Source organism: Pinus tabuliformis, chromosome J (genome assembly GCF_031772625.1).
Source record: "Pinus tabuliformis cultivar Carrire ecotype Pingquan chromosome J, CPIR1, whole genome shotgun sequence".
Taxonomy (NCBI): Eukaryota; Viridiplantae; Streptophyta; class Pinopsida; order Pinales; family Pinaceae; genus Pinus; species Pinus tabuliformis.
Window position 1 is genome coordinate 984,494,220 of NC_142295.1, and position 15,493 is coordinate 984,509,712.

The following is a 15,493-nucleotide window of genomic DNA, read 5'->3' on the forward strand; positions in this document are numbered from 1 at the left end:
GACTGATTGCAAGTCTACCCAGAATAAGTGGCCAGGCGAATAAAGCCTTTTTTGGTTCAACTAGAAGATCTACACCTGAAAAGTCAAGATGTTTGCTTGGGTTTCAATCTCTAAGTCTTGTTTAGTTGAGTATCCAACACAAATTTATGGCAGACCTACCTGTAGTCGTTAGTGAGTTCCAATTTCCCAAAATCCTTGACTTTGTTCCAATTCCAGTGCTTCAACCAAGTGGTTGGAGATTGGAGCCCTAACTTCGCTAAAGACGGTCTGGGATGAGCTCCTTTAGATTAGTTCAGGCCATCCAATGTCCAGTCTAAATTCAAGTTAAGTATTGACCCATATCAGTACCTCTTTAAAATGCCTCTGCATTCGGATCCTCTGGAATCCACTGATGGAAACATATCCAGCACCGCTGGAAATGCGGAATGCCCAGAACAAAAAAACAGATTTTTTGGAAAAAGAGAGTTACAGACATGTCTGGCCTTTGCTGCCTTCATTGTCTTCATAATTTGCACGAAACATGAAAATGTGTATCAGTTTCTGAAATGGGGATGGCTGGAAACATGAGCCCCCAAAATGGAAACATCGGGTAAAACGTCATATATATAATATGTATGTATGTACACAATTTTTTACAAATAAGTTAATAACACATTATCTTGCCAGAAAAAAAAAAGAATGAAACACATAAATGACATTTTAGAAGGAATACCCACTCTATATTCACTCTTACAGAAGATTACATGATGCAAAATCCAAAGTTTTCCTTCATAGATGAGGCTGTAAACCCAATATTCCAAAATCAGCATTTATACATGAGGCTATACATCCAAAATCAGCGTTTATACATGGCTATATGTGCCGAAAATGAAATAAAACATGTGCTAATGACAAGTACAATTACATAACCTAATAATCTTCATTCTCATCCTCATTAACAAAAATAGAACAAGGTGTTTTTTAGCAGAATTAGAGCATGGATTAATTAGAAAATTAGTTTGTGGAATGAATAGAGATCAATTTTAGTGGCAGATTTTTTTTCTGGCCATAGCCCCCACACCTTCCTTGGGTGTTTGAGTGAGCCCGGAAAACCAAAAAGGTCATGGAAAGGGGGCAGATTTGGACCAAACGCTGCCGAAACATTTCGGTAGCTTTTCCAAATCAGGAAATGTGATACAGGGATTTTGGCCACGTTTTGTCATTTTGGGGCATTTTGGGTATGGTTATGCCAACTTGGGAGATGTTTCTTGCAACATAGTTGTGTGCTCATTGTGAGGTCTGCAAAAACTTCATAGGGGCTGTTCTCTGCTTATTGCTGATTTTCCGTTATTAAGTAAACATGGGTCTGCTGCCTCCACGGGAATACCAATTTCTGCTGCTAAAGAAATAAATATAGTGCTGCGGTTGTGATATTCCCACTTAGCAATAATGCTAGGGGGATTATCAATTTTGCCCAATTTTGGATTAATTCGCACTTGCACTTAGGAAAGGTGGGTTTAAAGGTCCCACATGAATTTTTGAATTAAAGGGAAGCCCAAACATTAGGAGGAGAAAAATCGCACCGCTAGTGGTAAGTGGGGGCCACCCATAGAGAAATACGGCCCGAAAGGAAATACACACCCATTGGAGGGAGGAGATTGGTGGGGAAAAGTCGAAGTTGGGCCCACATGGGCGTTTGGTAGACTTTTTGACAAAAGAGGAGACAATCATTTTTGGTCATTCATGATTATTTGAGTTTTCTCTTAGACTAGCACGCTTGAGCTAAAGCCAAGTCTATAAGCGCTGTTGAACACGAGGTTTCCAGGCGGAAATATCACCCCTTGCTTTGGTGGACTTCGAGTGCTAGCCCAAGGAGGGAGTCTCATCCTTTTTAGATTGATCCGGGAGTAGCGTGGTGTGAGTGTGGGGAAGTTCCAGCGGCAACAGCGCAAACACTGCGCAGTGCTTGATAGTGTCTCACGTGGGGGTTGATAAGAGAAGGGAATTTTGCGCTAAAACTTGGGGAGGAGTCTGGGAAGGAAATTTGTTGGTGATTGCAGTCATTTTAGGGGCATTCAACAACAGGATTATCAGGTGGGTTGAATTACCCAACAACATTGCCATTGAGGGCAATTGGGCCAAAATTTCAAAGTCAACAATTGGCTAATTCCTTCATGGGTTTTTGTGGGTATTTGGTGGAGAGTCCGAGGTTAATTTCTAAGAATTTTCTAAGCACCGGAGGAGGCCCTAGCAACTATTTTTCATAGCCAGTAGCTCATTTTTTGGGCATTTCAGTGCAAAGCCAAAGGGAGATCAACCAACACACTTAGGGGAATTTATCTTCATCACTTGGGGTTTGCTAGCTTTCCTTGGGCAAGCCCGGGTGCACACTTTCCAAGCACCCATTGTAACCTCATGTTTTATCAATAAAATGGCTCAACAACGCAGTTTTTGGCTCTATTTTGTGTTCTGATTTGTTGGCAAATCTTCTGTGTTCTTCTCTATGCATGCTTTGTTTATCGCTGTAAATTTTCCTTAGAGATATTACAGTGGTATCAGAGCTCATAGTCTTGGCTCAGCTTGTGGGGTGCAACATTAGTATATGACACCAGAAGACCAACAAAACGAAACATAGAAGAGGCAGAGTTATAGAAACAGAGTGAGGGAGCTACAAATTACCCCAGATTCGGTGATCGATGAACAAGAGGTCGAAAGGCCAAACATGGGGGATAACGAGGGAGACAAAAGTAGTAAAGAGAAGGAGTTTGCTCAACATCTTCTCAAGGTTGTGTAGGATTTGTCTAAAGGTATTGAGGAGATGAGGCAACAAAATTGCAGTAACAACAGGGGCAAAGGGATTCAAGGGGAGTTTCAAATTGGTGAGGGCTCTGGTACTTCACATCACCAAGGGGGTCATGGCCCCAACACATCACTCATTCCCAGCACACCACCCATGTCTACTATTCCCACATTTATAGCATCTTGTGCTGGAGGGCCACAAGGGCAAGAGGAGATGCCCATGGGGGACTATTTTATGGAGTATCAGTCCTATGGGCTTGACTTTAGAGAGGCCATTACATTCAGGGACTTTTTTCCACTGGAAAGTAATAACAGAGGGAAAGGACAAGGTGGAGGAAGCTACACTGATGGAACCGATTTACAACGCATTGTGGGGAGATTGTTCCTCCCAACTTTCGATGTGTCGTCCAAGAGCTCAGTGAAAGCATGAGTTGAGAAGCTAGATGTCTACTTCTAGCTTAATCATAGGACGAAAGGAGAGGCAATTAAAATTGCCACCTTGCATTTAGAAGGGGAAGCCCATGACTAGTGGTTCCATGGGCTGACCACGATGGGGCATGCTAGAGTGGCAACCTACAAATATTTCACTAGGAGGGTGTTGGAGCGTTTCGAGAGGAGAGACCTAGAGGAGTATTTTGGGGAGCTGACAAGGCTCAAACAGACGGGAAGCGTTGAGGCTTACATCTTAGAGTTTCTGAGGTTGTCAGTGATGGTACGTGATCTATTAGAGGCCAGGAGGGTCTTCATGTTTGTAGAGGGGCCTGCAGAGCCATTGAAGGGATTGGTAAGGTCCAACAGGGCAACTACCTTGCAGGACGCAGCAGGGAGGGCTCGAGATTTGCAGGATGCCCTACCCAGGGCTAGAGCACCGTTACCACCTAAACAACATTTTTAGCTTAGGGGAAGAGAGCTGAGGGCTCCACCACCGAGAGCCACCCAAGGGCGAGGGCAACTGGATGAGGAGACCCGGAGGAGGAAGTCACGTTTCACCTGTCATGAACCATGGGCACCAAGCCATAGATGCATAACATGCAAGATCCATTACATTGAGGTCTTTTCTGACAGTGACCTGGAGGACGATGTAGAGCTGGAAGTGGGTGGATATGACAGCGTAGCATGTGTGGAGAGGGGACCACCACCACCACCAGGGGGAGCTCCTTTCACAACAATAGGAGGGGTCCTTGCATCTTTTGCGAGGGCTACCAAAGTTTTTGACCTTGATGATCAGGGGCACGGTGCTGGGGCAACGTGTTTAAGTTTTGGTGGATAGTGGGGCTACCCACAACTTCATCAATGCACAAATGGTTCAAAGGAGGGGCATCACAACCGAGGAGTTTGAGGGATTTTCGGTTCTTGTGCCGGGAGATAGAACCATGCAGCGCACTCACTATGTTCTCGCTTTGAGAGTCACCATGGGGAACTATTCAATGACAAACCACTTTTTTGTGGTGGATGTGCTAGACACCAACGTGGTGATGGGTGTCTAATGGCTCTATTCGCTTGGCCAAGTCACTACAGAGTGGAGAAAGCTGGAGATGGAATTCACAGGGCCAGATGGCAAATTGGTTTTGCTGAGGGGTATGCACTCTTACCCTACATATACTGTTTTAGCCCACAAGATGGAGGATGATCCGAGGCATGGTGACATTGAGTGGGCTGTGGAGTAGAGGTTTTCTGAGGCTAGGGGTCAACCCAAGCCACCACACCCATACTTACAAGCTGTTTTGGACAGGTACCTGGTGGTGTTTGGAGACATACCGCTGAGGAAACCACCTGATCGGGGCTTTGAGCATACTATTGAGTTGGAGTTGGGGGTATAGGCTATGATCACTACCCTTTACAGACATCCCAAGGCATACAGGGATGAGATTGAAAGGGCCATTTACGAGTTGTTGGCACTTGGGCACATCAGGGCTAGTTCCAACCCTTTTTCTTCATCAGTTGTCCTGGTGAAGAAGGATGGGTCTTTATGCATGTGCATAGATTACTGGGCCCTCAACAAGAAGACTATGAAGAACCATTACCCCATCCCACACATAGATGAGCTGATGGATGAGCTGAGGGGGGCTAAGTTCTCCAAGATTGACTTGCGCTCGGGGTACCACCAGATTAGGGTGAGGGCCCAGGATGCCCCAAAGATAACTTTCAGGTGCCACTATGGGCACTTCGAGTTCTTGGTTATGCCCTTCTAGCTAACCAATGCACCAACCACCTTCCAATATTGCATGAACCACGTGTTTCATGGAAAGTTGTGGAAGTTCGTGTTGGTGTTCTTTGATGAAATATTGATCTACAACTGGACCTCGGAGAAACACTTGCAACATTTAGAGACAATGTTGCCTATTTTGGAGGAGCAACGGTTTTATGCTAAGTTATCCAAGTGTGAGTTCAATTTGACAAAGATGCTCTATTTAGGGCACATTATTGGTGAGGACGATGTGAGAGTCCATGAGGAGAATACCAGGGCCATCCAGGATTGGCCAGAGCTTTGGAATGTGACGGAGTTGAGGGGTTTTGTGGGCATTTGTACCTACTAACGGAAGTTCGTGAAGGGCTTCTCGCAGTTAGCAACTCCCCTCACTGATTTGACGAAGAAGGGGGCATTTGAGTGAACAAATGGGGTGCAAGAGGCTTTTGAGCGCCTCAAATAGGTCATGAACATCTACCTGGTGTTGACACTCCTCGAGTTCTCACAACCCTTTGTGTTCGAGTGTGATGCATCAGGGGATGGTGTAGGAGCAATTTTGATGCAGGGGGACACCCGATAGCTTTCGAGAGCTGGAAGCTACTGCCACATGAGAGATTGTACTCCATTTACAACAAGGAGATGCTAGCCATCATGCATGCGCTAGAAAAATTCAGGCAGTACTTGGTGGGAAATAGGTTCCGGGTCAAAACAAATCACAACAGTCTCAAATTCTTCTTGGAACAAAAGTAGTTGCAGGAGGAGCAACATAAGTGGGTGAGCAAGCTCTAGACGTACGGCTTTGACTTTGAGTATGTCAAAGGGAAGTACAATGTGGTCGCTAATGCATTGTCTAGGAGGCCAACTACCCTTTTGTTGATGAGCGTTGCACCTGATTAGAGGGAACAATTGCTGGTGGAGTATTCCAAGGACGGTTTTGCATGTGAGGTCTTTGATGGTGCAGTGGTGGATGATTAGTACAGGGTGATGAATGAGGTGATTTACTCCAGAGACCAGATTTATGTAGTACCCAACCCCTAGTTGAGGGAGAATATCATGCAGTTAGCCCATGACTCACCATTATCAGGGCATCAAGGGTTTTCCAAGACATACAGGACCATCAGGGAGTGCTTTGCACGGAAGGGCCTTAAGGATGATGTTTTGAGGCATACCCGAGAGTGTGACACATGCCAAAGGAACAAGGGTGAGCAAACACACCCTGCTGGGTTACTACAACCTCTTCCTATTCCTAAGGGGAAATGGGAGAGTGTGTCGATGGATTTTATCACCGGGCTGCCCATAGTGCAGGGAAAGGACTTCATATACGTGGTGGTAGACCGATTGATGAAGTTTGCTCACTTTTCACCATCTTAGCCTGGTCCTTGGCCTCACAAATGGCCGAATTGTTTTTTAGGGAGGTATTTTGACTTCATGGTCTCTCGAAGACCATTGTCAGTGATCGGGACAACAGGTTCATGGGAGGATTTTGGCAGGAGCTAGTTTGACTAGTGGGCACAGAGCTCACTTCGAGCACTAGTTATCACCCCCAGGTTGATGGACAAATGGAGATAGTCAACAAATGGCTAGAGGATTACCTATGTAACTACGTGACAGACCAACAACGTGCATTGGATACGTGGTTTCACTTGGGCGAGTACTGCTACAACACCATGTACCACATGTCCATAGGTATGTCCCCATTCAGAGCCTTGTATGGTTACAATGCATTAGCTTTTGCTGATGTGATGTTTGGAGACAACAAGGCCCCTAAGGCCAAGGATTGGATATAAGAGAGCCAAGATATCTTGCGGGTTCACAAATATAACCTGCAGACTCTGCAGAACCAACAAAAGCTCTATGCAAACAGGGGTTGAGTAGAGAGGCAATTTGAGGTTAGGGACTTAGTCTTCTTGAGGCTCCAGCCGTACAGATAGTCATCACTCAAGAAGAAGGGGGTTGAGAAGCTCAAGCCTAGCTTCTATGGGATGTATCGAGTCACTGGGAGAGTCAGGGAGGTAGCATATGAGCTGGAGCTATTCCCGAGGAGCCGAGTACATAACATTTTTCATATGTCTTGCCTGAAAAAGGAACTGGGGCAACAGGTGACCGCAACTACAGAGCTACCACCCATGGATGATGAGGGGCACTTAGTTTTGGAGGTGGAGGCAATTTTGGACACTTGTGAGAGGCACTTGCGGAACAGGGTTATCAAGGAATTTTTGATTATATGGAAGAACCTACCAAATGAGGATGCCACTTGGGAGGGAGAGAAGATACTTCAACATCCTTCATTACAGTTGCTTGAGGAGAAGCAACGTTTTGGTGGAGAGGACTATGATATTCCCACTTAGCAATAATGCTAAGGGGATATATCAATTTTGTCCAATTTTGGATTAATTCACACTTGCACTTAGGAAAGGTGGGTTTAGAGGTCGCACATGATTTTTCGAGTTAAAGGGAAGCCCAAACATTAGAAGGAGGAGAAAAATTGAACTGCTAGTGGTAAGTGGGGGCCACCCATAAAGAAATACAACCCACAAGGAAACACACAATCATTGGAAGGAGATTGGTGGGGGAAAGTCGAAGGTGGGCCCACATGGGCATTTGGGAGGCTTTTTGACAAAAGAGAAGTCAATAATTTTTGGTCATTCATGATTATTTGAGTTTTCTCGTAGACTAGCACACTTGAGTTGAAGCCAAGTCCGCAAGTGCTGTTGAGCACGAGAGGTTTCCATGCAGCAATCTCACCCCTTGCTTCGGTGGACTTCAAGTGCCAGCCCAAGGAGGGAATATCATTCTTTTTAGATCGATCTAGGAGCAATGTGGTGTGAGTGTGGGGAAGTTCTAGCAGTAGTAGCGTAGACACTACACAGTGCTTGATAGTGTCTCACGTGGGGGTTGAGGAGAGAAGGGAATTTTGGGCTGAAACTTGGGGAGGAGTCAGGGAGGGAGATTTGTTGGTGATTGTAGTCATTTTGGGGGCATTCAACAACATGATTATCAGGTGGGTCGAATTACCCAGTAGCAGTGCCATTGAGGGAAATTGGGTCGAAATTTTAAAGTCATCAATTGGCCAATTACTTCATGGGTTTTTATGGGCATTTGGTGGAGGTCCCTAGGGTAATTTCCCAGAATTTTCTGAGCATCGAAAGAGGCCCTAGTAGCGATTCTTCACAGCCAACAGCTCATTTTCTGAGCATTTCAGCGCAGAGCCAAAGGGAGATTAGCCAACACAATTGGGGGAATTTATCTTCATCACTTGGGGATTGCTAGCTTGCCTTGGGCAAGCCTAGGTGCACACTTTCCAAGCACCCATTGTAACCTCATGTTTTATCAATAAAATGGCTCAACAACCCAGGTTTTGGCTCTATTTCGTGTTATGATTTGTGGGCAAATTTTCTACGTGGTTTTCTCTATGCATGCTTTGTTTATTGTTGTAAATTTTCCTTAGGGATATTACAACCGTCTTGAAAGTGAATTGCTAATTTCTCATTATACTGTTAAAGATATTAACATTTTCACTAGTCAATACTTATTTGCCATAACTGTTGTCGATTATTTGGATTACGTAGTATGGATATTGCTTGTCCTTTTGAAAATATCAATATTTTCAGCCCTGGGTTGAAGATTGACATTGGTAGATCGAGTAAAATAGCCATTTAATATGTGGGGCTATCTCAATAGTGTTTCCAGAAATGGCATTTAGCTCATTACTTGTTCCAATACTGCCATATTTTAGTCTAAGAACCCTCAAGGGACTCGGAGTACCAAAGAGAGGGTAGGGAGCACACTTTAATGCCACCACTTAAATTAGCTTTGTTTTGGGAGGGCTTCATGATATTTTTTATAATGATCACCTTCATAACAATCGAGGTCATGGGCTTGTAGGTTGTTGGTGTTGAATTTTCTACTAGGAAGCGCGATAGAAGACGATCTTCTGATTTTCTGTGTATAATTACACAATGATGTAAATAACATAAAATAAATTGACTGGAAATCATTAGGAGGTAATTATCAGATTAAAAGATTGGTTTCAAATTTTTACCGTGCTTCCTAGTAGAAAATTCGACATGGTATCAGAGAAATGTTTTGAGAAATCAATAGGGCTATAATAGAAGATGTTTCTCATAGACTCGATAACTGCTTGTGATGTTCTTTTACTTTTCTTGATTATTAGTTTTTTCTTCTCTTATTATTATTTTGTTCATATCATCAAACAACTACTAAACATGAAGATCAAATTCACAAGGACACAAGATGTAGGTGGCTAGCTAGGGCCAAAACCTCTCCTAGAGAGGAAAACCCACAAAAATCTCCTCTTCTTATAGATTCTTCAAATGACGAATTCCAAGACCTCTAGACTAAGACCAAGTCAAACATTCTAGAGAATGCGCTGCTTCTTACCAAGTCAAACCAAGTCAAATCTCTTCCAATTGTAGAACTTCAACCCCCCAACTTCAGATTTTCATCCCTCATTGCAGGTTTGAAAATTTCGGCCCCTGCAACAGCTGCAATTTTCCGAATGTGTGGGAGAATTTAGGACTTCTAAGTCTTCCTCCTTCCTTCGCTTGGGTTGCTTCCTCTTCTAGGACTTGTAGGAGACCAAATGAACTTCTCTTCTACCAATTTATACCTTTACCTTGCAACTTCAAAACTTCAGACTTGACGCTGTAGAAACCCTAGCCTTCATTAACTCGTGAGAGAGAGTGTGAAAACCAATAAAATTCGTCTTCCTTCTTCCTTCTAGCCCTTCGCTTGCCTTCTTCTTCTTGTCCTTCGCTTCCTTGATGAGTGAATGGGTGAGTGAGCAAATGAGGTCGAATGATCTCTCATTTATAGCCCTTCTACGTGTATGAACTGCCCTAATTAGGTCGACTTCTCCATTGTCAAACCGACTTGGTCTTGGTGAGGTAATTTAACACTTTTGACTCAAAAATAATTCTTTTGACACGCTACAAGATGCCCAATTGGGTCCTTTACGTATGCAAATGACTCTTTGACTTCTTGACTCAATGACAACACCTAGAAGCACTCAATGGGTGCTTTGACCTTAAAATAAATTGACCTTGAGCATGAAACCCATGCTATAAAATAAAAAATAATAATTTACTTTTCATTTTACAATATACAAGAATCAAGAGTACAGATGAAGACTGAACCTAGTTACATATTTCAAAACTCCCTCTAAACTAGGGAGGTATTCATAATGGTACAAGAACATTCTCATATTGAAGATATCTCATAAGAAGAGTCAGATTGGTAAGCCATCTCATAACCTATCATTTCAGCTTAGATCATTGCATCCCATCATACCAACCAACATTTTCATATAACAAGGCCTTGACTAACAATTCTATCTCTCCACAAGATTAGATCACAATGCTCAAGAGACAATGACTTATAGACACCATCATCATTGTCTCTCAAGGCACATAATCCATCCAAATGTTCACAAAGCATGTCCTTTTAGGACCATTCTTGTTTTGGATTAACACATCCTCAAGGAATTTCCTCTTCGACTACTCTTATCTATTGGATGCCCTACATTATCGTCAAAGAGTATCGAAAATCAAATGCTTACTCAATCCTCCATTCTTTCTTCACAATGTGAAGACAAGAATGATGTATCTATCTCTCCCTCTCAAATAGGGAGGATATATCAACCAATTCAAGCTTGTTTCTCAAATACACAAGCTTCTTATTAAGAAGATATTTTGTCAAATATCAGCGACTTGCTCATCGATGGAGATATGCTGTAGCTACACCACCCCATATTGCACCAATTTCCATATGTAATGATACCTATTGTTTATGTGCTTCATCTTTCCATGGAATACGAGGTCTTCAAACAACCTTATGCAACTGGTGTTGTCACAATGTATAATCATAGGGTCCATTGGTCCTTCAAACAACCTTATGCAATTGGCGTTGTCACAATGTATAATTGTAGGGTCCATCGGTTCTTCAAACAAATCGGATAACAAATTACTTAACCAGACAACTTTGCTACTAACTTCACACGCTGCAATTTATTAAACTTCAACACTACTTAATGCAACTGATTCTTGCTTTCTACTCATCCATGAGATCATAGACGATCCCAAGCTAAAACATCTTCCAGTAGTGCTTCTTCCATCTGACTCACTACCTCCCAAATTTGAATCAGTATATCCCATTAGTTGGATATTGTTCGTTCCATCATACTTCAGGGAATAATGTATTGTCCGTCTCAAATATCTCAATATATGCTTGGATGTTATCTAGTGGTAATGTCTAGGCTCCATCTGAAACTGACAGAGAATATTCACTACAAAACAAATATTTGGACGTGTGTTCACAAAGATGCATCAGAGAGCCAATCAATTGTCTACAACTTGTAGGATCCATAGGGTTTCATTATGAACTTCTTAACCTTTTCAACTTTGTGACCATGGGGGTTGTCATTGGTTTGCTATCCATCATACTAAACCTTTGTAGCATCTTGATTACATATTTTCCTTGACCTAGATATACTTCACTAGGTTTTTGTCATACTTCCAACCTTAAGTAATAGTGCATAAGCCATGAATCTTTCATATTGAATTTTGATGCCAACTGTTTCTTGCATTCTTGTATACCACTTTCCACCCCTGTTATGAGAAGATCATCCACATATAGAAGAATGATCAATGGATCACCCTTCGTTACACTAATATAAAGATTTGGATATGCATAACTCTTTGAAAAACCCATTCCTTGTAGATATGTATCCACCTTGCATACCAAGCCCTTAGGGCTTGCTTGAGGCCATAAAGTGCCTTCTTTACCCCGCAGGCATGAGTTTCTCTATTCTATACTTCAAATCCCAAGGGTTTTCAAATATATACTTCTTCATCAATGGTGCCATTTAGGAAAGTTGTCTTCACATCCATTTGATGGATGTTCCATCCCATAGTTGTTGTGAAGGAGACCAACACTCTTATAGTTGTGTCTTGCTATAGGTGCAAATGTTTCTTCATAATCAATGCTTTCTTGTTGAGAGAAACTCCTAGCCACAAACCTTGCTTTGTACTTGTCAATGCTTCCATTTGTTGCATGCTTAAGCTTATAGAGCCATTTGCAAGTTACAACTGATTTGTTATTCGGCCTAGGAACGATTTCCCAAACTTCATTTTTCGTTATGGACTAATATTCTTCTTTCATGGCATCTTTCCATTCTTGATGTTTGACAACTTCTTCAAAAGAGGATGGTTCCGCTTCAATCGATTTTTTATATAGGCTGCATACCCTGGGTATCTTTTAGGATTTTTACTTTCCTTGAATGTTCCTTTAGATGCAGCACGTCCTTCTGATTCTTGAAGAGTTGATGTTAATTAGATGGGTCTTTTACGAGTTTCAGGGATTGTGACTTGCTGCACAGGTTCACTGGGACCTTCTTTTTCATGATTAGACATAGTATCTTCTTCTTCCCTTTGGACTTCTTTAAATATAGGTAGTTATTCATCATCAAAATCAATCAGGGGATTTTTAGACTTCTTGAAGGCAATGCTTTCATCAAAAAATACATCTCTACTTCAATTTAGTGATCTTCTTTGATGTAGATCCTATATGCCTTTGACGATGCACTATAGCCAATAAATATGCCCTTCATGCTTGTAGGATCCAATTTCTTTCTTATATATTTTGGAATGTCAATGTAGAGAGGGCAGCCAAATATTCAAAGATGATCTACACTAGGTTTTCTTTCCGTAAACGCTTCTTTAGGAGTCATATTGTCAAGTATCTTATGAGAACTTAGATTTTGAATATAGACTGTTGTTTTGGATGCTTCACCCTATATAAATTGAGGTAAGTTTTGATATGTAACTAGGTTCAGTCTTCATCTGTACTCTTGATTTTTGTATATTGTAAAATGAAAAATAAATTATTATTTTTGTTTTTATAGCATGGGTTTCATGCTCAAGGTCAATTTATTTTACGATTCTTTCTTTCTGCTACTCCATTATGTTATGGATTATATGGAACTATCAGCGCCCTCTTAATTCCAACTTCCTTAGAGAATGCTACAAGTTCTTTTGATGTGTATTCCCTTCCATTGTAAGATCTTAGCACTTTTATCTTCCTTTCTGTAAGATTCTCCACTTTTGTTTTGAATTCTTGAAATTTGTCAAATACTTCATCCTTGGACTTAAGTAAATAAATCCAAGTCTTCCTTGAGTGGGCAGCAATGAAACTCAAGTAGTATAGATGAACTCCAAGAGATTTTGTAACCATAGGACCACAAACATCAGAGTGAATGAGATCCAAGCTTTCCTTAGATCTTGAAGCATTGCTTCCAAAGGGTTTCTTTGCATTTATACCTAATTCACATCCCTTGCAAATTGCTTCATGCTCTTCCTTCAGCTGAGGGATGCCATTTACCATAGAGTTTAAGGATGGTAAGATTTTGTAATGAAGGTGTCCAAACCTTCTATGCCAAAGTTCACATGGATTGATTTCAAGGTGAACTAGGGCTTGAGAGAGAGGTGTGAGTAATATGTTGAGCCTGCCCTCACGAAACTCAATGAGTTTTGCATTATCAATGGTATAACCCTTACTCCATACCATAACTTTTCTATCCATGAAAGAAATTCTATCCCCTTTATCTTTTAAACAATAAATAGAAAGTAATTTTTTCTTCAAACCCGGGACATACAATATGTTGTTGAGATGTATGATTCCTTCCTCTTCCAGCTACAACGAGGTTGGTCCAATTCCTTTGACTGCATAGTTCTTTTTGTCTCCAAGCTCAACTGAATGAGAAGATATTCCTTTTGATAGTCTTGAATTGTCCATGTTCACCTGTCATATGTCTAGAAGCTCCACTGTCAATTACCCATATGTTGTCATCTTCAAAAGTACCTGTAAGTGCTGAGAATAATCCTTTGTTCTTTGTAGAGGAGGTCTTGGTCATGTAATTCTTGATAGATAATAAGAGATCCCAAATTGCTTTGATGCCTTGCTTGAGTGTTGTCATCATGGAGAACTGCTTCAATGAGAACTTCTTCAAGGATGTAGTGATCTTCATCATGCCATTTTTCAACCTTAACTCTGATACCATGTTGAGAAATCAATAAGGTTATAATAGAAGTGATTTCTCTTAGACTTGATAATTGCTTGTGATGTTCTTTTACTTTTCTTGATTATTAACTTCTTTTTCTCTTATTATTATGTTGTTCTTATCATCAAACAACTACCAAAACATAAATATCAATAGTATACAAGGACACAAGATGTAGACTGCTAGCTAGGGCCAAAACCTCTCCTATAGAGGAAAACCCACAAAAATCTTTTCTTTTTCTTATGGATTATTCAAATGACGAATTCCAAGGCCTCTAGATCAAGACCAAGACCCGTCCAAGACCAAGTCAAACCTTCTGGAGAATGTGCTGCTTCTTACCAAGACAAACCAAGTTAAATCTCTTCCAATTGTAGAACTTCGATCCCCAACTTCAGATTTTCGGCCCTCACTACAGGACTAGAATTTTTGGCCCTTGCAACAACTCAATTTTTCACACGTGTGGGAGAATTTAGGACTTTTAAGGCTTCCTCCTTCCGTTACTTGGGATGATTCCTCTTCTAGGACTTGTAGGAGACCAAATGAACTTATCTTCTACCAATTTCGACTCTTCCCTTGGAACTTGAAAACTTCAGCCTTGATGCTGTGGAAACCCTAGCCTTCTTTCGCACGTGAGAGAGAGAGAGTGTAAAAAACTAGAAAATTCGTATTCCTTCTTCCTTTAAGTCCTTCTCTTGCCTTTTTCTTCTTGTCCTTCGCTTCCTTGATGAGTGAATGAGTGAGTGAGAAAATGAGGTCGAATGGTCTCTTATTTATAGCCCTTCTAGGAGTATGAACTGCCCTAATTAGGTCGACTTCTCCATTGTCAGGCCGACTTGGTCTTGGAGGGGTAATTTGACACTTTTGACTCAAAAATAATTCTTTTGACATGTTACAAGATGCCCAATGGGGTCTTTTACATACGACAATGACTCTTTGATTTCTTGACTCAATTACAAAACCTAGAAGCACTCAATGGGTTCTTTGACTTCAAAATAAATTGACCTTGAGCATGAAACTGATGCTATAAAAATAATAATAATAATTTTCTTTTCATTTTACAATATACAAGAATCAAGAGTACATATGAAGACCGAACCTAGTTACATATTTCAACAAAAGGTTGAGAGAGCATCCACTAAAGTTAAGTGAAGGACTACATGTGTGCAGTGAAAAATCCTAAGAAGACCATAGGTCTCAAGAGAAGAGCCACAAAAGACAAGAACACACTGAGTTTGGTAGTTGATTTGTCTAAGGAGAGGATGAGTAGCATCTAAGAAGAGGCCAAGGTGTTTTTCTATCTTTTGTATGAAGAGGAGAGGTTGGCTGAGATTTTGTTATGTGCATAGAGAGGGCCACAACCCTAGAAGAGGGTCGAAGTGCCTCAGATCGATGTACAGGAGGGCTGAAAGGCCTCAAAGTAATGAATATAAGAGATCCAAGTTTGTTTTATG

General features: G+C 41.4%; 1 pseudogene; it reads left to right on the forward strand.

Moving 5' to 3' along the window:
* Nucleotides 1-3,328: 3,328 nt before the first annotated feature.
* The window catches only part of LOC149230156 (elongation factor 2 pseudogene), a 36,100-nt pseudogene continuing 23,935 nt past the window's right edge, over nucleotides 3,329-15,493 (forward strand).